At 41.6% G+C, this 22066-nt stretch overlaps 1 long non-coding RNA gene and 1 pseudogene across 1 annotated transcript; both read left to right on the top strand.

Annotated features, from left to right (window-relative positions):
• Positions 1-804: 804 nt before the first annotated feature.
• Positions 805-16809, top strand: LOC137348990 (Ig heavy chain C region, secreted form-like; annotated as a pseudogene).
• Positions 16810-19371: 2562 nt separating this feature from the next.
• LOC137348991 (uncharacterized) lies at positions 19372-20085 on the top strand. The gene is made up of 2 exons (XR_010969190.1): positions 19372-19494; positions 19634-20085. It is a non-coding gene; the product is annotated as an uncharacterized lncRNA (long non-coding RNA).
• Positions 20086-22066: the final 1981 nt, after the last annotated feature.

The following is a 22066-nucleotide window of genomic DNA, read 5'->3' as shown; positions in this document are numbered from 1 at the left end:
TGTTCCTGAAACCAGTGTATATTGCACTGTTTCTATTAAAGTTAGCTGCAATGATTTGGGTGCCGGATAGTAGATTTGTTGATCGCCGTTTCGGTTCTGATTCACTGGATTCCCTTTTTCGAAAAATAATCTGAATTTTACTTCTGACTCCTTAATTATCAGGCAAGTGGACTTCTTTTACAGCCAATTTTCAAAGGGCTGGCTTAGAGTCACAGAGTCAGGAGCAATTCGAGAAATACAGAGAGAGAGAGAGATACTTTTATAATGTTAGGCGTTTCTAATTACTCTGGTTTTAAATCGTGTAACTACAGTCATTCACACTGCAAATAGAATCACTTTACTGATATCCCGCATTTAGTTGCATAAATTGCTAACAAATTATTGGTATAGACTGAAGGGATAGATATAGAGAGATGGATTGACACACATTAACAGTCACTTTAGACCCTGGTAATGTAATTTAACCTGAGAGATTCACATCCCCTGTGAAGAGTTGAGGAAATAAAGAGATTTAATTTACAGTCCACAATGCAAGTATTTATTACTGAACACATACTCAACTGCAATATCTCCATTTACTACCACGTAATATAGCATTAAAACCATACAGTCAAATAACTATCCCTGGATGCAGATAAAAAGTTCACATTTAATAATATCCCAGTGTAATGATATGAGTCCATTCTGTTGATGATGTGGAAGGTGGGACGTGGATCCAGTAACCGCCTCTATCAGGGAATCAATTGACGGGGCCTGTAACCTCGCCCCCTTCTGCCGGGTATTTAAATGCCGGTCACTGGGACCGCAATCCAACAGTCCGGGAGTGGGGTTGCTCAGTGAGTTCTTACCAGAACCATTTTCCCTGAATTGCCGGAAGGATGAGGTCGGCGATTTCTCTCAGTCTGTTACTGGTTTTCTTATCCCGTGAGTAGTTTTATTTGTCTGAGTCTCTCACTGTTACCGTCTCAGTATTAGTCTCTCTCTGGAATGTTACAGAGTCAGGAATAATTTCACCAGGATTAATTCTCGGGTTTTTTGATGTTTTTGACAGGTGTCCATTCGGATGTCGTGTTGACTCAGTCAGAGGCAGAGACCCGGAAACCCGGAGGCTCCCTGAGACTGACCTGTAAAACCAGCGGGTTCACTCTTGGCAGCAACTGGATGCACTGGGTCCGACAGGTTCCCGGGCAGGGGCTGGAGTGGCTGGTTAACTACTATAGTTCATCCAACAATGCTTACGCCCCAGAGATTAAAGATCGATTTACTGCGTCCAAAGACACTTCAAAAAACATCTTCGCTTTGGACATGAAGAAATTGAAGACTGAAGACACCGCCATTTATTACTGTGCCAGTGATCACAATGAGAAGAACCAGGGCTGGACCCGTGCAATAACACATGGAGAGGGAATTCAACAACTTCCATCATAATCTAACGGTCAGTAATTGTATGAAATACAATATTAACGGCAGTGTTCAGAAACAGACCAGAGACCGTCTCTTACACAACTAGCACAGTGAAAATTCAATGGTACAAATCTAAGACACTGATCGAAGTACTGATGAGTAATTTTGGCTGTGCTGATTTTTAATGCTAACAGTATCGGCAATTGCAGATCTGGATAAGATACTAGTTTTAATGTGACTGAGACCTGGAGCGAGTTACTTGGAGTCACTTCCTACTGCGTGGTGTAAACTTTTGGATATATTCCGAACTAGATCAGAAGTGGATTTCTATATGAAGTGAATGGTGAGAGGCAGTACTGAACAGAGAGTGAGTGCAGTATTTGTGCAGGTTCGTGTCACTGTGGGTACAGGGTGGCACAGCAGTCACTGTCAATACAAAAACTCCCTCAGCACGAATTGATGAGTCTGGGTCAGTGCTCGCTTTAACAATCCAACTATATATACAGTGAAGTTCTATTTGTGTCCAGCACTATCCTCCTAGCACGGTTTATTATGGATAAACGGATTAATTATTCATTCATCAGTTAGTGATTTCAATAATTGCTGATATATAAAACACCAGGGAAATTTATAAAGAGTGAAAAGAATTATTAACACAGTTATAATTTTACAAAGAACCATCAAGATTTTATTTTGTCTCTGGGGTGTGGATATTTAAAATAATGATGGATTTCTCTCTATTCTGTGCAGAGCCGGTTATTGTGTGACCCAGCCCAGGGAATGTAACACTGTGACGCCATGGGCAACTGGGGACAAGGGACCATGGTGACGGTGACTGCAGGTAAGAAACATGCATTTATTCATTAACTGTTTTATTTGTGTTTTTATTTCTATTTCTATTTATTTTAACGATACCTTAGTTCACTGAAATGTGGACTCGGTGGATTCCGTATTGAGATTTGGTGCAATGTTTCATGTGATTTTGCTGCAAAGGGATGAGAGAATTTAACGGCTTCTCCACAGGCTGTGCTGTTGAAGGATTCAGTTACTGTTTGATGTGATTTGGTGTTAATTTGTTGATGAGACGGTGTGTCTGGGCTACTTTAAATACCGAACTGTTGTTAAACTGTTCGACATTTCTGCAAGGATTTATCTTGCTGACATTTAGTCGCTGCAGGTTTTCTAGTCTAGCGCAAACAATAAGCGTTTAAATATGTTTGAAATAAAAGTATAGGCAGAAAGCTTCAACGGTTAAAAATAGTCTTACAATATTTTGATTCATATTTGTGGTAATTAAATTGCCATCTATCAATCTACTGCTCAGGAATGCTCACATGTAATACAATAAATTTTGATGTAATTAAAAGCTACATAAAGAACAAACTTGCAGCTTTGGTCAGATTTAAATTCATATAATCTTCGTTATTATAATGCAGTGATATCAGCCAACATCAATGGATTATGCCATGGACTCATATTAATTTATTAAACATGTTCTGTCTACTAACAATTCTGCGACCACTGTTTCATATATCTGATCATTTTAATAATTAGTTAGGTCAGGTACAGGCGGGCTTGGTGGATTCTGCATTGAGATTTTTTTTTTGCAATATTACATTTCATTCTGCTGGAAGTATTTGTAGAATTAAGCTGCTTCTCCATGAAATGTACTGTGGCGGGATTCAGTTCCTCAGTGATGTGATTTGGTGTTTATCTGCTGAAGAGAGTGTGTTACTTTGAATAAGTAAAATTTGTGAAACAGTTTGGTGTTTCTACATTGTTTAATCTCGAGCGAGCGGCTGCAGGTTTTCTGATCGAATTGAAACGTTCTACGTGTTTAAAACTGTTTGAAAGAAATGAGAAATAATATTTTAAGATATTTCATGGCATTTTAAAAATCTAACTGATAATTACAGGTTAAACTATTAAGCCACGGTTTGTGACGTGAAAGTCCGTTAAATGTTACTGCAATTACAAACTGCATAATTAGAAGGTTTGCAGATTGGAGAGTAAAGTTAATGTAATTCAAACAGTTTTAATGCGGCAATATCTCATCAGATAAACCAAATATGCTTTAATATTAACATCGATTCATTATTCATTAATCGACTTTCACAGTTCTGGTGTGCCATGCGCACAATTATCGTGACCAGAAATGTTTTTTGGGCTGGAGACAATTTTAATTTATGCTTGAAATTATTTCAATAAGAGTGTACTTATTCTAGTGCTGTGTTCAGTTTGATGAACGATTTTGAATTAATTGTTATATTTCTGATTAAAACAAGTGAATTACAACTTGTCTTTACTTATAACTTCAATAGGAGTTGTAAATTGCAGTTTGTCAGTGTAATATATCTGTCCGGTTATTACATTCTTTGCGTGCAGCCCGAACCATGTTCTTCCTTAAATGTCACTTGTTGTTGGATAGTGAGATAATTATCACTAATCTAATATTAACAATTTTCCTGAGACAGGAAGTTGCTGGCAGTCAAAGAATTGCAGATATGATTTTGTTTAAATTGAAGAAACTTGCAAACTGCGTAAGGCTGGAGGCAAACAAATAACCCCTTGAAATTCAAGCAGATTCAATTAATTACAAAAGGTTAATGTTAGTTTTTAATTCAGTAACAAAATCTTGTCTCCCATAGGTATGCTGCACACAGGATAGAATTATAGACAAAGAACAGATTATACCTGAGAGTTATGCTTAATTCTTATGAAATATTAAATTGATCAGCATAATCTGGGCTACAATTGTTCATTAAGTTTGAAATGTCGCAGATGATCTGAAAGAATTATTCTCGTCCAATTTTACAGTGATCATTTTGGAGCTTCTTTCAATAAAAAAAACCCAGAATATATTTACCAATTAATTTACGGGGATTGTGTGCATTACGAGAATAAAATATAAAAACATTGTCTGATTAAATAGAGGCAGCACAGTTCCTGACCGCAAACTGTCCGGATGTTTTTGATTTTTTTCTTAGATGGTTAAGATTTATGACAATATTTAAACACCAGAGTCCTGCTTTCACAAACAGGGGATGTTACAGCCCATGAACAGTTCGTGAGATGTGACCCTGGCCTGGCTTGAAACTATTTAAAATATTCCACTCTTAAATCCATTGTGTGAAATACTCACTGAGATTAGACAGAGTTTATGATATATCAACACATTCAGATACATGCGCAGTTTCCAAGTTTGTAGATTGAAAGCAGGGCCGAAGTAGAAATTATTTTTCATTTTAAATTATTGAACTGTGATTCGATTAAGTAATATATTTGTCTGAATGTTTTCATCGATCAATATGACGTCTATTATTTAATATTGATTAAATGTCATATTAATTTAATTAAAATCCGATAATTTCACAGAAATTGGTCTTGAATTAATATTACCTAATGCTCAAAATTACAGTGTAAAATCAGGTAACCTAAATATTAACCTAGAATATAATAGCGCTAATTCAGTAAACATAAATGACCTCCCAGGATTCCAATGAGTGCAAAATAGCAAGGGCCGGAGAGAATTTTGAATGATGTCCAAAAATAATTTAGAGAACAACACATTTCTTACTCAGCTGTTCTCAGCTCGATAAGGTTTCACCGCTGATTTTAATTAACTTTGTGTATTGCTTCAATGCTTTTTTGGTAACATTTAGTTCTGAAATTGTATCAAACCAGTGGGTAATCTGTTTGCAATTAAATGTCTCCTGATTTGCTAAATTCTTTATCTGTCACTGAGTTCCTGTCACCGACATCAAAGTTTCCTGAATGTGGATTGTTTTGATGTACTCATTTTAAGGGAAACTTTCTCACAGAATCACAGAATAATACAGTGCAGAAGAGGCCATTCGGCCCATTGAGACTGCACCGATGCATTAATGGCACTTGATTTGTCTACCTAATCCCATTTGCCAGCACGTGGCCCATCGCCTTGAATGTTGTGACGTGCCAAATGCTCATCCAGGTACTTTTTAAAGGATGTGAGGCAACCGGCCTCGACAACCCACCCAGGCAGTGGCCTTCCAGAACGTCACCATCCTCTGGGTAAAAAAGTAAGTTCTTCCTCAGATCCCCCTTAAACCTCCCACCCCTCACCTTAAACTACTGTCCCCTTGTAATGGACCCTTCAACTAAGGGTAACAGATGCTCCCTTCACACCCTGTCCATGCCCCTCATAATCTTGTACACCTCGATCAGGTCACCCCTCAGTCTTCTCTGCTCCAGCGAAAACAACCCAAGCTGATCCAACCTCTCTCCATAGCTTAAATGTTCTATCCCAGGCAACATCCTGGTGAATCGCCTCTGCACCCCCTCCAGTGCAATCACATCCTTCCTATAATGTGGCGACCAGAATTGCACACAGTACTCCAGTGTGGCCTGACCAAAGTTCTGTACAACTCCAACATGTCCTCCCTGCTTTTGTAATCTATGCCTCGATTGAGAAAGGCAAGTGTCCCATATGCCTTTTTCACCACCCTATTAACCTGCCCTTCTTCCTTCAGAGTTCTATAGACAAACACGCCAAGGTCCCTTTATTCCTCAGAACTTCCCAGTGTCAGGTCATTCATTGAATACTTCCGTGTCACATTATTCCTTCCAAAGTGTATCACCTCACACTTTTCAGCGTTAAATTCCATTTGACATCGCCATGCTGACCATAACCTAATCAAATTTTGCCTCGTCAAGTGGAGATAGATTCTCTCCTTCAGAATTTTCATACACGTTTTTAAGATTGCAAACAGACAGGGAGAAACATTTGGAGGTCGAAGGGAGTTTTGGAAATGACTATCAGTTTAATTTCAAAGAGCTTACAGACTTGGAATGGTCACAATTTGACAATTGATAAATTAGAATCAAACAGCTTCATTGAAATTGACAGATTGAACTGATCTATCTGCTGAGAGCCCGATTGTTGCATCGTTTGTGCCTGTTCAGTTTCTGTGCGCCTGCTTACTGTGTCGGGACGAGGAGCCCTCCCTACAGGTGGTAAACAGTCTGATTCGTTCTCCTGCAACTTGATCCATTTATTTAAGAAGCTTGTATCTGTGAGAAACCTAAAGTTTTGACTTTAAGTTTGATGAGGCGCCTCAGCAATGAGATCAGTATTCCAGTCTGTGACAATCAGAAATAACACTTCAGAGACACGACAGACAGACTGTAGAAGGATATTTGGTCAGTTTGTAATCAGCAATGTACCTCCCTTGGGAGTGTTTGATTCGGCAATGTCGGGGAAGCTTTACTGCATACTTAATGCATACTGTAACTGTCCTGGATCCGTTTGATGAGGCAAGGGTAGAGGGAGAAATTACTCTGTACCTAAACCTGGTTCAACCTGTCCTGGATGTATTTGATGGGACAGCGTAGAGGGAACTATTTTTTTAAATATTAAACTAGTGCTGTACCTGACCCAGAGCGACAGTGCAGTGTAGAGGCGGCTTTCCTCCGAATATAACACTTGCGATGTCTGACCTTACAGCTCATGACAGGGCCGTACAAGGGGGTCTTTACTCGATCGCTTATCTTTCCTGTACCTGACCTGAGAGTGTTTTCCCCAGTGTTCCAAGCATCCTTAATCTGCATCTAACTTAGAACTTGTGAGTTCTTGACCCAGATATATGAAAATAAATCGTTCCATTGCCCAGATTAAACAACGCATATTAATTGGTATTAATATTCTTTCATGGCCAAATTTTAATGAATTAATAATATTTTAAAATGTTAAGCATCAGATAATTATTGAATGAAATTGGTCTGATTTTGAGAGCGCTTTCAGAACAAACAGTTTCAGGAAGTGACTGTAACATACCAGAGAACAGCACCTGTTCTGATCTGATGAGGCTGGAAGACCTTTTGGCAATTTAAATGGAGAAAAGTCGAGACTCCTGCTTCAAATAACCATCATGATAATCTCATGTTTAAAACCAGTATTTCGTTCAAGTATTTTCAAAAGATAACAGGCAGTGATAAACTCTGAGATGCAGTTATTGGACTGGGTCACAGCAGAGGGCACAAAGCCACTGAAGTAAGCTTCTGTGTAACTTTTGAAGTGATACAGTTAGCCTGCAATCAATGTCAATCACAATAAACTTTAAGTCTCCGGTGGTATCTGATTGACTCACTTCTATTAAATCTTTCAGATCCTCTTATTTTAAAAATCCTCTTTCATTATAATAAGCAATAGAAACAAATGTCAGAGATGTTCAAATTTATGAAGCCTTTCCTCCCATTGAATTTGGAAGAACTAACTCGACTGAGTCGGGTAGGATCACAGAATCTTCTCGTACGTAATGTGGCCATTCAGCCCGCCATGCCTGTGTTAGCTCTGAAAGAGCTCTCCAATTTAATCCTACAAGCCATTTCCCCCCTCATAACCATGAAATGTAGTCTCCTTCTAGGACATGTCCTGGTGCCTTGTGCATTCCAGATGCGCTTACAGAGAGCATGCATCGACACGATGGGTTGAATGGTCTCCCTTTGTGCTGTAACCGTTCTATGCTTCTGTGAAAATCACCTTCTGTCAGGAAAGAGACCTCCTTCTGCAGCCACCACCCCGCCCACACTCCATTTTGTTGCCAATTATTTATTTTACCACTGACCCACTTGCCAGAGGAAACAGTTTCTCCTTATCTGCTACATCAAGACATCCCATAATTTTGAACATGCCTATTCAGTATCCAGCGAAGGAGAACATTTCAACTTGTATAATCTCTCTACATAACTGAACTCCTTCATTCCTGACATCATCCTGGTAAACTCCCTCTGCACTCTCCCCAAAGCCGTGACCTTCTTCCGAAAGTGTGATGGCCAGAATTGTGCAAAAAATACTCCAGCCTAATCAGTGACTTGCAAAGCTTTAATATGACTTCCTTGTTTGTATTCAATAATCCATTTTACAAGACCAAGTGTTCTATTTGCTTTCTTAACCATCTTCAAAACATTGTGAATATGCACCTCAGGCCCCTCTACCGTTCTACCCCCTTCAAAATAGTACCACTTACATTGCATTAGCTTTCCCCGTTGTTCCTCAAAGTCCAGCACTTCACATTTAACCGCATTAAATTGCATCTGCTCTGTCTCTGAATATTTCACCAGTCTGTCTATGTCCTCCTGAACTCTGTTACTATCCTGCTCACAATTTGTTTCGTATAATTCTAGAACTTCGAAATTCTACTCCCCAAATGGGCGGCACAGTGGCGCAGTGGTTAGCACTGCAGCCTCACAGCTCCAGGGACCCGGGTTCGATTATGGGTTCTGCCTGTGTGGAGTTTGCAAGTTCTCCCTGTGGGTTTTCTCCGGGTGTTCCGGTTTCCTCCCACAAGCCAAAAAACTTGCAGGTTGATAGGTAAATTGGCCATTGTAAATTGCTCCTAGTGTAGGTAGGTGGTAGGGAATATGGGATTACTGTAGGGTTAGTATAAATGGGTGGTTGTTGGTCGGCATAGACTCGGTGGGCCGAAGGGCCTGTTTCAGTGCTGTTTTTCTGAATGTTCTCTTTTGTGGGATGTTCTCTAATGTCATTTGAGAGCCCATCTGTCCAACCTTTGTGCCACCAACATCGACAATCTCTTTTCCATCCTTTTGGTGAGCGAGCTTTCAATATCTGACCAATAAGCCTCAAGTGTTTGAACTGTCCACACAAAACAGAAGTGAGAGTTGTCAGCAATAACACTTCAGGAACTTTTGTCCTCCCTTGCCTGGAACTTACTGATATTCACTCGATGTATAATGTGTAAGTAATGTGAATATCAGATATTTATAGAAGAAACCTCTCCTGATGTTCACATTATGGTCGGTGCAAGCTACAAGAAGATGTGTCTGTAACAACACAGTCAGCAACACCAGTTCTCACTGGCGAGGGGTGGGAAGATACTTTGGAAAATTAAATGGACCATTTCAAGAACATCATTCCAGATGACCGATATTTAGGAATCGGATTTATTTCGGATTATTAATTGAGCTGGAGGGAGCAGCAAACTCGGGAGAGATCCATTCAGTAAAGCTAGAACACAAATCACAATCTTCAAGTACTGAGAAGGAAACTGATAGTCTAGAGTCAATGCCGAGTCATCTAAAATTTTAATTCCAGAAACTAGGTTGTGTAAAAATTCCCCTCTGAAATCTGTGTACTAAATGATTCAGTCCATGTTTCAAAGGAGACTTCAACTATTTATTGTTAAAGTTCTTTATTGTTGTGGGAACATAGAAGATTAAAATGAAGTCATGTAGAGGTGTTTTGAATAATGAATGTTTTATCCAGAAATTTCGAAACCAATTTGCCCAGATCAGTGAGTTGGACTGCAGAGGGCACTGATTTAAAATCAGCGTCAAAAGAATGAAGGAAGAGGGTATGAATCTACTTTTCTACACAGGGGGTTGTTAGGATCTGGGATGTCCTATCAGAAAGAGAGCTGTCAACAGAATCCAACATAGCTGGATAAAATGGAACTTTAGAAAAGAAGATTAGGAATTGGAATAAAAACAAGAAATGTTGGAAATACTCAGCAGGTCACTGTTGAAGGGTCACTGACCTGAAACGTTAACTCGGTTTCTCTCTCCACAGATACTGCCAGACTTGCTGAGCATTTCCAGCATTTCTTGTTTTTATTTCCGATTTCCAGCATCCGCAGTATGTTGCTTTAAATTAGTAATTGGAAGGTCAGCGGGATCGCTGGAGTGATCTTTCACAGGCTTGATGGACCGAATGGCCTATTTCTCTGCTATCATTTCTATTATTTTATAATCCTGGGTCATGTACATGCCAGGATTTGTTGTAGGTTTTTTTATGGGGAAATAATGAAAGGACTTTGCCTGGGAGTCAAGTTTCGGGTTATAAACTCGTTTTATAAGCACACATTGCGATGCCTCTTTTTAAGAGTAGCCGCTATTTGGGGGTGGGGAGAGGTGGGGGTGGGCGTGGGGTGGAGGGGTGGGGGGTGGGTGGTGGTGGTATGTGGAGGGGTGGGGAAAACCAGCAGTCAATTTGCAGAGAGTAAATTTCCAAAAACTGCAATTAATAAATGCCGAGTGCTTTTTTTTTGGCAAGGTGCTGTTGGTTTCGAAATAAGTACTAGCTGAAATAGTGGGGAATCTCCTCTTCCAGATCAGTCCAATGGAGGGTACTTTATTGAGATGACTTCAAAAGGCTCTTAATTTTGTAATGTGACAGGTCCTGAAAGAGAGGTGTTTTTCTAACCAGGGGACCGACAGGCGATTATCACCAAACGATGGATCTAAATGAAGCTGAAATGCGGATGAAGGTTTTAATCGGAAAATATTGGAATCAGTTTCTAGCTGGAGTTAAATTCCGATGTGTCTGGTTACTTAATAAGCAAGAATCACAGAGTCTAACTTGTTCAATCTGCCATTGTTTCCCAGCGACACCGTCTCCCCCAACACTTTATGGTCTGTGCTCCTGTGAACAACCCAACACCGGTGGCTCCGTTGCCTACGGCTGTTTGGCGATGGACTACATCCCCCAAATCACCAGCGTTTCCTGGAAGAAAGATCAAGAGACGATCACCACTGGACTGAAGACTTACCCATCAGTGCTGAACAAGAAGGGAACCTACACCCTGAGCAGCCAGTTAACCATCACCGAGTCAGAGGTGGGAAGCAGCAAAATCTACTGCGAGGTTCGACGCGGAGAGTCAGTCTGGATCAAGGAAATTCCAGGTTAGTGTTGCGGAAACTGTGAAAAACACAAAAGCTATAATGATCTTTTGTAGAGCTTCGGCTATATCACATTTAGAGCACTGTGCACTGTTCTAATTCCTGGAGATTCCAGTTAGTGTCTGCTTGACATCTGTTAAAATGTAAGAACAGTTTGCATTAGTTATTAATTTCTTCTAGAAATGTCTAACATGTTTTTCTTGAAGATTGTCAAGGCGACATCGTCCATCCAACTGTTCTCCTCACCCAGACTTCCAGTGAAGAAATCACAAGCAGCAGATTTGCAACTGTCTTGTGTTCAATCATCGATTTCCATCCAGAGTCAATAACCGTGAGTTGGTTGAAGGATGGACAATCCATGGATTCGGGCTTCGTCACCTCTCCCGCCTGTGAAGTGAACGGAAACTTCTCAGCGACCAGTCGGCTGACAGTCCCCGCTGGGGAATGGTTCACCAACACGGTCTATACCTGCCAGGTCTCCCATCAAGCGGTCACCCAAAGCCGAAACATCACCGGATCTCAGGGTAAGAGACACAAATGGAGAAAGCTCCAGATCATTCTGTTCTATGATGAATATCAAAGGCAGGAAATTATTGGAATTAGTACAAATCACAGAATAATTTATAATTTACCATCATGTAGGTTTTATTTTGCTTTGTTCCGCTGTGAGTGCTGAATTAGGTTTGCTCAAAGTTCAACATGTTATTGCATCACCAAATAATGGTTCCCTCTGCTTTGATACAAGAACACAAGAAATAGGATCAGAAGTAGACCATGTGGCCCATCGAGCCTGCTTCGCCATTCAATACGATCATGGCTGTTCCTGGGCTTCAATTCCACTTTCCTGCCCGCTCCCCATATCCCGTGATTCCCCGCGAGACCAGACATCTATCTGTGCCAGCCTTAAATGTATTCAATGATGGAGCATCCACAACCCTCTGTGGTAGAGAATTCCAAAGATTCACAATTCTTTGAGTGCATAATTTCTTCTCATCTCAGTCCTGAATTATTGGCTCCTTATCCTGAGGCTGTTTCCCCGTGTTTATGATTGCCTGACCAATGGGAACAATCTCTCAGCTTCTACCCTATCAAGCCCTTTCAGAATCTCGTGTGTCTCAATTAGATTGCCTTTCATTCTTCTAAACGCCAGAGAATATCAGACCAATTTACTCAGTCTCTCATCACCGGACAAGCCCATCAACCAATGCGGCCAATTTAGTAAATCTTCGCAGCACTGCCTCAAGTGAAAGGACATCCTTTCTTCAATGTGAAGGCCAAAACTGCACGCAGTATTCCATTTGCGATCTCACCAAAGCCCTGTACAATTTTGGTAAGACTTCTTTATTCCTGTACTCCAATCTCCTTGCACAAAAGGCCAACATGCCATTTACCTTCCTAATAGCCGGATGCACTTGGATGGTAACTTTGTGTGTTCCTTGTACGAGTACCCCCAAGTCTCTTGGAACATTAACACTTACCATTTTCACTCCTTCCAAAATATTTGGCTTTTCTATTTTTACGACCAAAGTGAACAATTTCAGAACTCCCCATATAATACTCCATTTGCCAACTTGTTGCCCACTCACTTAACCTGTCAATATCTCTTTGCAGCCTCTCTATATATCCTCCCCACAGCTTACCTTTCCACTGAACTTTGTATCATCAGCAAACTTAGATACATTACTCTCTGTCTTTTCTTCCAAGTCATTAATATAGAGTGTAAATAGCTGAGACACCAGCACTGATCCTTGCGGCACCCCACTATTCACTGCCTTCCAACTTAAAAATGCCTCATTTATGCCCACTCTCTGCTTCCTGTCTGCTAACCAATCCTTTGTCCGCGCTGATATACTACCTCCAGCACCATGTGCCCTGACCTTGCCTATTATTCTTTTATGTGGCACCTTACTGAATGACTTTTGAAAGTCCAGGTACACTGCATCTACTCGTTCCCCTTTATCTGCCCTACTAGTTACATCCTCAGAAATCTCTAATACATTTGTTAAACAGTATCTCCCTTTAGTAACACCACGCTGACTTGTTCTAATCATACTATGCTTTTCCAAGTGTAATGTCAAGACTTCTTTAATAATAGTTTCCAGCATCTTTCCAACGACTGACGTCAGGCTAGCTGGCTTGTAGTTCCTTGTTTTCTCTCTACCTCCTTTCTTGAAAAGCGGCATAACATTTGCCATAACATCCAAGCTGATGGGACCATTCCTGAATCTAAGGAATTCTGGAAAGTCATAGCCATCACATCCACTATCTCTGCAGTTATCTCTTTTAGAACCCCAGGATGTAAGCCATCAGGTCCTGGGAACTTGTCAGATTTTACTCTGTCAAGTTTCTCCAATACTTTTTCTCGGCTGATATCAATATCCTTAATTTTCTCACTCTTTTTAGCCCCCAGGTTACTGCCTGTTTCTGGTATGGAACTTGTGTCTTCTACTGTGAAGACAGACACAACATATTTGTTCAATGCCTCTGCCATTTCCTCATTCCCCATGATGATTTCTCCTGTCTCTGCCTCTAAGGGACCAACGTCTACTTTGGCTTCTCTTTTCCTTTTTATGTACTTATAAAAGATCTTCCAAACTATTTTTATATTGATGGCTAGTTTACTCTCAAATTCTATTTTTTCCCCTTTTTATCAACTTTTTGGTTGTCCTTTGCTGCTTTCTAAAACACTCCCAATCCTCAGTCTTACATCTCATTGTTGTCACATAGTGAATGAGGTGGCCTTGATATCAGGTTTATCTTGAGTTGGCTGATTATATTCAGAGCGGCAATAAGTGGCTGGACGTTTCCTGGTTACAGCCTCGGGATCAAGCGCTAGAAAGAGCATCGATTTCGAAAACTGTGTTCAATTCAGAACTCCGGAGTTCAGGAGGAATCTATTGGCCGTGGGAGTGGTGCAACAGAAACTGACTTGAATTGTAACGCGGCTGAACGGGTTAAATTAAGAGGACAGATTTCACAGACCAATCTGGCATTGCTTTCAGGATTGAAGGGGGATCTAATTGAGGTGTTTAAGATGTTTACTGCAATTGATGGAGTCGATGGAGAAAAATATTTCCTCTGGTGAGGGACTCGAGAGCAAGGGGGCATAACTTTCAAATTAGACCAAGGTTATTCAGGGATGATATCAGGAAGCTAACATTTATGTAGTGGGTATCGGTGATCTGGTATTCTCTCCCTCAACTCGCTCTTGAAGTTTGGCATCAATTGGAAATTTTAATGTTGAGATTGATAGATTTATGCAAAGCAAGACTATTAAGGATCGCAAATGGGCAGACGGGATTAAGATGCAGGTCAGCCATTGCCTATTTGAATGGCAGAACAGGCTGGAGGGGCTGAATGACCTACGCTTTTTCCTATGTTTCTATTATTGCCCTCTTGTCAGATCGCCTTCTGACTGCAGACTGACATATGAGGCGTTCTGACTCATGACAGATATAAGAAAACTGCCTCATACCGTTATTGTAAGTTATTCTGCACCTCAAAGCGATTCCTCAGAAGTGCATTTTCCCGGTTTTTCACCCCTCCTCCGATTGGTTCCTTCATATGCAGTGGTTAGCACCGCAGCCTCACAACTCCAGCGACCCGGGTTCAATTCTGGGTACTGCCTGTGTGGAGTTTGCAAGTTCTCACTGTGTCTGCGTGGGTTTTCTCCGGGTGCTCCGGTTTCCTCCCACAAGCCAAAAGACTTGCAGGTTGATAGGTAAATTGGCTATTATAAATTGCCCCTAGTATAGGTAGGTGGGAGGGGAATATAGGGACAGGTGAGGAAATGGCAGGAATATGGGATTAGTGTAGGATTAGTATAAATGGGTGGTTAATGGTCGGCACAGACTTGGTGGGCCGAAGGGCCTGTTTCAGTGCTGTATCTCTAAATCTAAAATCTAAATATTTTCCTCTCCCCAAATACCGTGACAAGGTGCCAGAAAATTAAGTTTGTTTCCTGTTGGGCCTAAAATTCGGGATTTCATTTGACTCTCGTTATGAGCCAGTGTGAATTAGATAAAGAGCTCGTGGGTGTCAGAGCCATTATATTTAGAGGAGATGTGATCCGGTGCAAGGACTGATAGACGGGCGGAAATACTAACAAACGAACATCCGAATTAGGAACAGGAGTAGGCCATACGGCCCTTCGAGCTTGCTCCGAAGGGATTTCGGGAAGAACATTATTCAGTGCACAACACAATTTCTCCCGCAATTATTCAATTTTTACTCTGGGTACTTGCTTCAAAGCCCATAGGCTTTTTAGGGTGCAAGTACACAGTATATGTTATAGAATCTCCCGGAAGCTTTTTCAGGTTGTTGTCCTTCCAATAAACGATATTAATAAAGCAACAGCCTGAGGTCGATGTCTCGAAGTTGATTTATTCTCCTAGAGACAGTGAAGGCTGAATATTGGTGTCTGATTCTGAAGATGAATCTTTGTTTTATTGCCATTTCTGTTTTGCAGTTCCTTGTTCCTGCAATGATCCAGTAATTATACTACTGCCACCATCAATAGAACAGGTCTTACTGGAGGCGACGGTGACCTTAACCTGCGTCGTGTCTAATGCTCCTTATGGTGTCAACGTGTCCTGGACACAAGAACAGAAGCCTTTGAAATCTGAGATTGCCGTGCAACCCGGAGAGGATTCCGACAGTGTGATCAGCACCGTAGACATCTCGGCACAATCCTGGCTGAGTGGGGTTGATTTCTACTGTGTGGTGAGCCATCAGGATCTGCCGACTCCTCTCAGAGATTTCATCCACAAGGAAAAAAGTGAGCGGTGAGATTGAAACAATAAGTGAGAGGTTGTGCTTATTTCCGGTGTTTGTACCAAGGAACAATTCGTCCTATTAAGTGTTCTCATGGATTATTCTGATAATTTAATTGTAATTCCGCAAACGAAACGCTCTGGAACCAGAGGGATGCATTTAAGGGGAAGCTAGATAAGTAGATGAGGGAGAAAGGAATAGAAAGAGATGAAGTGAGGTGGGAGGAGGTTCGTGGGCGGCATAAACACCAGCACAGGCTAGCTGGGTTGAATGGCCTGTTCCTGTGCTTTTTACTTCTATGTAATTTTCCAGTCTAATCCTTTAAGTTCTCTGCGAAGGGGATTGCATCCGCCTCTGCTCCGGGCTGGAAAACAGGACAGACCGCAGAGGGGAAAAGGAAAACCTTTAAAATTCAGCACAAATCACATTCCTCTCACATCTAACCAACGGTTTAATTGTCTGTGGAATTATCCAGTTTATTGACATCTATTTTAATTTTTCTGCAGATAAAGATCTGCGGGAACCGTCCGTATCTGTCCTCCTGCCCCCGGCAGACGATGTCTCCGCTCAGAGGTTCCTCTCCCTCACCTGCTTAGTGAGAGGTTTCTCCCCCCGAGAGATCTTCGTCAAGTGGACCGTCAATGACAAGTCGGTGAATCCCGGCAACTACAAGAACACCGAGGTGATGGCAGAGAACGACAATAGCTCCTACTTCATCTACAGCCTGTTATCCATTGCAGCGGAGGAGTGGGCCAGCGGCGCTTCTTACTCCTGTGTGGTGGGACATGAAGCGATCCCCTTGAAGATCATCAACAGAACAGTTAATAAATCCAGCGGTAAACCGAGTTTTGTGAACATTTCCCTTGCACTGTTGGACACTGTCAATTCATGTCAATGAGAATCTCTCGATTGCATTTTAATTCTTAAATAAAAATCAATAAAGACATTTTCCTCCAATCACGATTCAAATACACAAGCGCTCAATTAATTCTGCTTCCCACATTTTCTCAGGGTAGATCTATTCATCTAAAGTGGGATATTTGCAGGTCTCGGGCCCAAGTCTTGTGCATTCAGTGCTCCCAACTCAGATATCACAGGTTAGCGACAGAGGAAAACTGATTCATTACAGGATTCCGGAAGGTAACACCAGCAACTTAGCTTTCCTCCTGCCTTGTCTGGGGATATCTGAAAATTTCCCTTTTCTAACGAACAAACGAAGTGCATTTAGATATCGGTGTTCCTGCTTCTCGTGTTGTCCACCCCTTCGGTATTGAGGTCAGTTTGCAGTTTCAGCATCACATGCTCTGGGAACTGAACCGAAGGCCACACACAAGTACGATCTGCACTCACAATTCTCCATCAGAAAGAGGGGAAAGTACAATTTATTAATCTACTGTAGATCCACATCCGAAACAGAGAGGGGGAAAGGGTAATTGTTAATCCACTGTTACTCCACTTCACCAATAGAGAAGGAAGGCAATTGTGGACCTACTGTAATAGGCCCCCACCCCTCACCAATTCCTCGACAGAGAAAGGAGTAAAGGCATTTGTTAACCCACTATACTCCCACTACCCCTGCAGAGAGATTGGAAGCCAACTGCTCTTCATGATCGGATTCAATTGCCATCAGTTCAAAGTCGGCTTCCAGTTCACTGTACGAAGGTTTAAACATTCCACGTGGGAAACATATTGCAAAATATATCTTTATGCAACATGATATCTTAAAACATTTTCCTGTTGGCCACGTTCCCTGACAGATTAAATTCCAATAGTCTAAATCTAACTGGTGATTTAATCATCCACTATTCCTGTTGTGCCGAGGCCCATCATTTTCATTGTTGCATTCATCCAGCTGATGTCATATTGCATCTCGCACAGAATAGATTTACGCACAGAACGATAAAGAATATTCTCTACAGTGCACACCGTCAGGGCTAGACGCGGTTATTTGTACTCTCTGAAACTTCGTTTAATAATAAAAATGTACAGGCACACGGACATAAACACACACATAAACACACGCACATGTACAAACACACATATGCATCTACATCCACAAACAAACCCAAACGCTGAAAGAAAGATTCCCACAGTCACATACGCAAACACGAACATAAATGCACACGTTAGTGCAGTCTCACGAAAGCAGAAACCTAGACATCAAAGCACACACTATCACACACATTAACACATACATGGACACATACACTCGCATATTAACAGACTCGCGTACATGTGCACACAGATAAACAGACACACTAACACATTAACACACTCACTCACAAACAAATAGACACCAATATTAACATGGATACACAAGCGCGCACATCAGCACATACATTAGCACACATGCACACATAAACACACATTAATATATGCATTAATACATAAACGTAGACATCAACAAAAACATACATTAGCACACTCATGGGGACACAAGCAGGCATAAATAACACATTAGCACACACACATGGACATATAAACACACATTGAAACACAGGGAAACATAAACACATCCATCAACACAGAAACACAGATATTAACACACGCATAGGGACACAGACACCGACATAAATAAACATCAACCGCTCATAAACAAAGACGGATAAAGAAACACAACTCACATAGACTTACACACACACATATACACACCACAAACACACACATACACACACACCATACACACACAGACGGCTACTTGATTACACAAATCAATGCACATTGGCACATTAACACACTAACATACATGGACACATACACATAGGCATTAACATATAAACACGCGCATTGACACACACATGGGCACCCAAAGAACTACATTGTTCCCACACATTAACACTCACACACACACACGTACACATGGAAACAGAGAGTGATGCAAAGGAAGATACTCGTACACATTTGCACAAACACTAAATGCGCAGACAAAATCGCCAGGCTGTTGACGAAAGTAGAATTCAAATGCACTGATTGAATGGACACCATCTCCAACAACTTCCCGAATGCACGGTGGACCTAAAAAGATAACGAAGCAAAATTCTCACTTAGAAACTGAGGAATGTAAATGATTTTCAAGCGACATTCATCACATACAAATAAGATTGGAACTCGCATCCGAGCTCTTACTCAGCACAATTGACAATCTCCAAATAAGTAGATATCCGAACCCATCTTCAAAATAATTGTTATCGATCAGTAAACCTCCCTCGATATCTCATATTTCACCATAATAATCCCTTAAGAAAAACCGCAACTGCATCTAAAATAAAAAAGCGCCTGACACTGAAGAAAAAACTGACACATTTTCCAATAAGGCCTGGAGGACGATGATAAAGGAAGAATGATTGTGGAGTTGGTAACAGAAATAGATTACTGAGCATGATTAACCTAATAGCCACACATTGAAAATTAAATTAGAAAACCAATAATAGCTGAAGGAAGAGACATTCGAATGCAAAATATATGCTGGATTAATAAACTATTTGAATATATTTCCTCCTCTATATCCGCGTAGATTCCTCAGACCACATCTGGATTGAAGACAATGAGGAAGAGAGCGGCAACATCTGGACAACCGCTTCCACATTCATCATCCTGTTCTTCCTGAGCATTTTCTACAGTGCTGCCGTCACTCTGGTGAAGGTGAGAATATTCAATCCACTCACACTTCAATTTAACTGAAGTTGTTCCACAAATCTCTAAAAGTTTCATAAATTTAACCTTGAGATGAATGTCCCGAACCACGAAATCTCTGCTTCACTCCTTTATCCCTCTTTTACAGGTCAAGTGATCGAGTGAATTTATGCCACCCTGGATTTTCCTCGTTTTTTAAACATCTCTGCATAACAGAAAAACACCAACAGTAAAATGCCTTCAATTTATAGTTCTGAATCTGTAGCTGAGAGAATCATAAATAGTATTCCCGTTTTCCTCTTTAAAATATGTGGGATAATCGTGGCTCTAATGTAAATGCGTCTTCGAGTTTCACCTTCGTTTGAATTTCATGTGTAAATAAGTAACTATTCCTTATTCACAAGTGGTCCCTTTTTATGTTGAGCTCCGTTTTCTCTCTCTGCTCTGTTACAGTTTTACAGAGAGCTGGCAGCTCAGATCGTATGTGTTCTGTACTCAATGTGACGTAAAGTTGTTATATTCATTTTGGACCTTTCTTTAAATCCTCTCTGTAAAATGTTCTTTTTTAAAATTGTTAATAAATATTGAGTAACACATGGACTAACTTGGACTTGACTGAATTCCTTGCCCTAATGACCCTCTACCACCGCTCCCTTTTCCCGATTACACGTTTCCTCACTTTCCTGACAGCTATTTTGCCACAGTCCTGTCCGGGTTGCGTTTAATCCCAAGGCTCTTCGGTGAAGGAGCTGCAGTGCCAACCAGAGTCCCTTCAGAGTAAAGACACCTTTCGTTCTGCCGTATCTTGCCAATCCCAGTGGCTGAATGACCGGACAGTGACCAGGAGCAACTCACTGAATTCTCCCATCTTATGGTCTGCCACAGTCATGTGCCAGGTTATATTGAAGAGCAGCGCTCTGCTCCATCGCACTCTGATACATGGAGGAATACTGTCCCATCAAACCTTTCCAGGACAGGCACGGTACAGGTTTGATAGAGAATAAAGCTCGCTTTGCACTCTCTCATAAAACACTCCCAGGACAGGCAAAGCACCGGTTAGAAACAGAGTAAATCTCCGTCCCCACTGTCCCATCAAACACTCCCAGGGCAGGCACGGCACAGGTTAGTTACACAGGGGAGCTCTCTCTGCACTGTTCCTTTAAACATTCTCAGGACAGGTACTGCACAGGTTAGAAATATAACACATGAGAGAGCACAAACCCTGGCATGATTTCTGGAGACTGGTGCGTATCTGACACAATATACCATCGAACACAAATGCTGGGAATTATTTCAAGAGCCGGGGTCTATCTGATACGACAAGGAGCACAAATTCTAAGAATGATGCCAGAACCTTGGGCCTATCTAATGAACCAGAGAGGACGACCCCGGGTAATGATTTCCAATGCCCAAAGACTATGTGACAAACAGGGGAGGACAATTCCTGGGAATAATTTCCAAAGCCTGAAGCCGATCTGACAAACAGGGGAGCACAATCCCTGGGATGATTCCCAGAGCCTGGGACACATCTGACACAAAAGAGAGCACAAATTGTAGGAATGATTCCAGGAGACTGAGGTCTATCAGATACAGAGACTCTGTCTTCACATTTTCTGTTCTTCACACAACCCGCACACTCCAGCTAATCTGTCTCACATACACTCACCACTTTTCTGTTATGCACACGCCAACTTTCTGCCTTCACCTTTTCTGCAATACCTGTTACCCCTGCCCCTCTGTCACATGTTTCTCTGATGACCTTCCTCTCTTCTCTGCTCGATTCCATCTGATACCATCTCCCTGAACTCACTGAACATCACACCAGGGATCCTCTCTCCCTGCTCCATTCCCTCTTATACCATCTCCCTAAAAATCAGCCCAGGGATCCGTCAGTGAACCTCACACTTTCACAACCTGAAATTTCTCTCCTCCTTCGTCACTGTCTCATCAGATTCTTTCGGTACCTCCCGGTCACGGGAACATCACCAGAGCTTTCTGTTCCGACCCCAGTATCTTCCGACATTGTCTTTTGAATGCATTTTTCTCTGCACTCCTGATGTTCAGGCGCGAGGTCTCCTGTGGTTGAATATCAAATCAGGTTCAGGCAGAGAAGAATTAACGACCCTTCTTAAGGGCTCAGAATTATATTTGGGACTGGGTGGCGTTGATGCTTGAACTCTTTCTCTGCTCCAATCTCTCCCCACACTCCTCCCCCACCACTATCCTTCTGGGCCGTCCTGCCCTCTCAGCTATATTTAGCTTTCGCTTCCCTCGCAGTGTCTCTTGGTCTTTCTGTCCTTTTTCCAGGCACCAGTCTCACTGGTGACGCCCCCTTTAAGATGGCGAGACGAAACCCTTCGGGGTCACAGTTCTGAGTTCGGGGTCACAGGTGCTGAGAGGAGGCTGGAGATGGCTCGTGACCCCTGATCCTGAATAAATGTTGGAAACAGCAAATCACAGTGCGGTGACGAGGGGAAGCATTGTGACGTCACCCACTGCCAGTCAAACTGACGTCCGCCATGTTTGTGAGATGTCACATACTGCCCATGTTAGCCGTTTATATAAAAGAGCAACTGATTGA

The sequence above is a fragment of the Heterodontus francisci genome, chromosome 34 (genome assembly GCF_036365525.1).
Source record: "Heterodontus francisci isolate sHetFra1 chromosome 34, sHetFra1.hap1, whole genome shotgun sequence".
Lineage (NCBI taxonomy): Eukaryota > Metazoa > Chordata > Chondrichthyes > Heterodontiformes > Heterodontidae > Heterodontus > Heterodontus francisci.
Note: the sequence above shows the minus strand (reverse complement) of the source record. Positions and strands in the feature narration are given on the sequence as shown.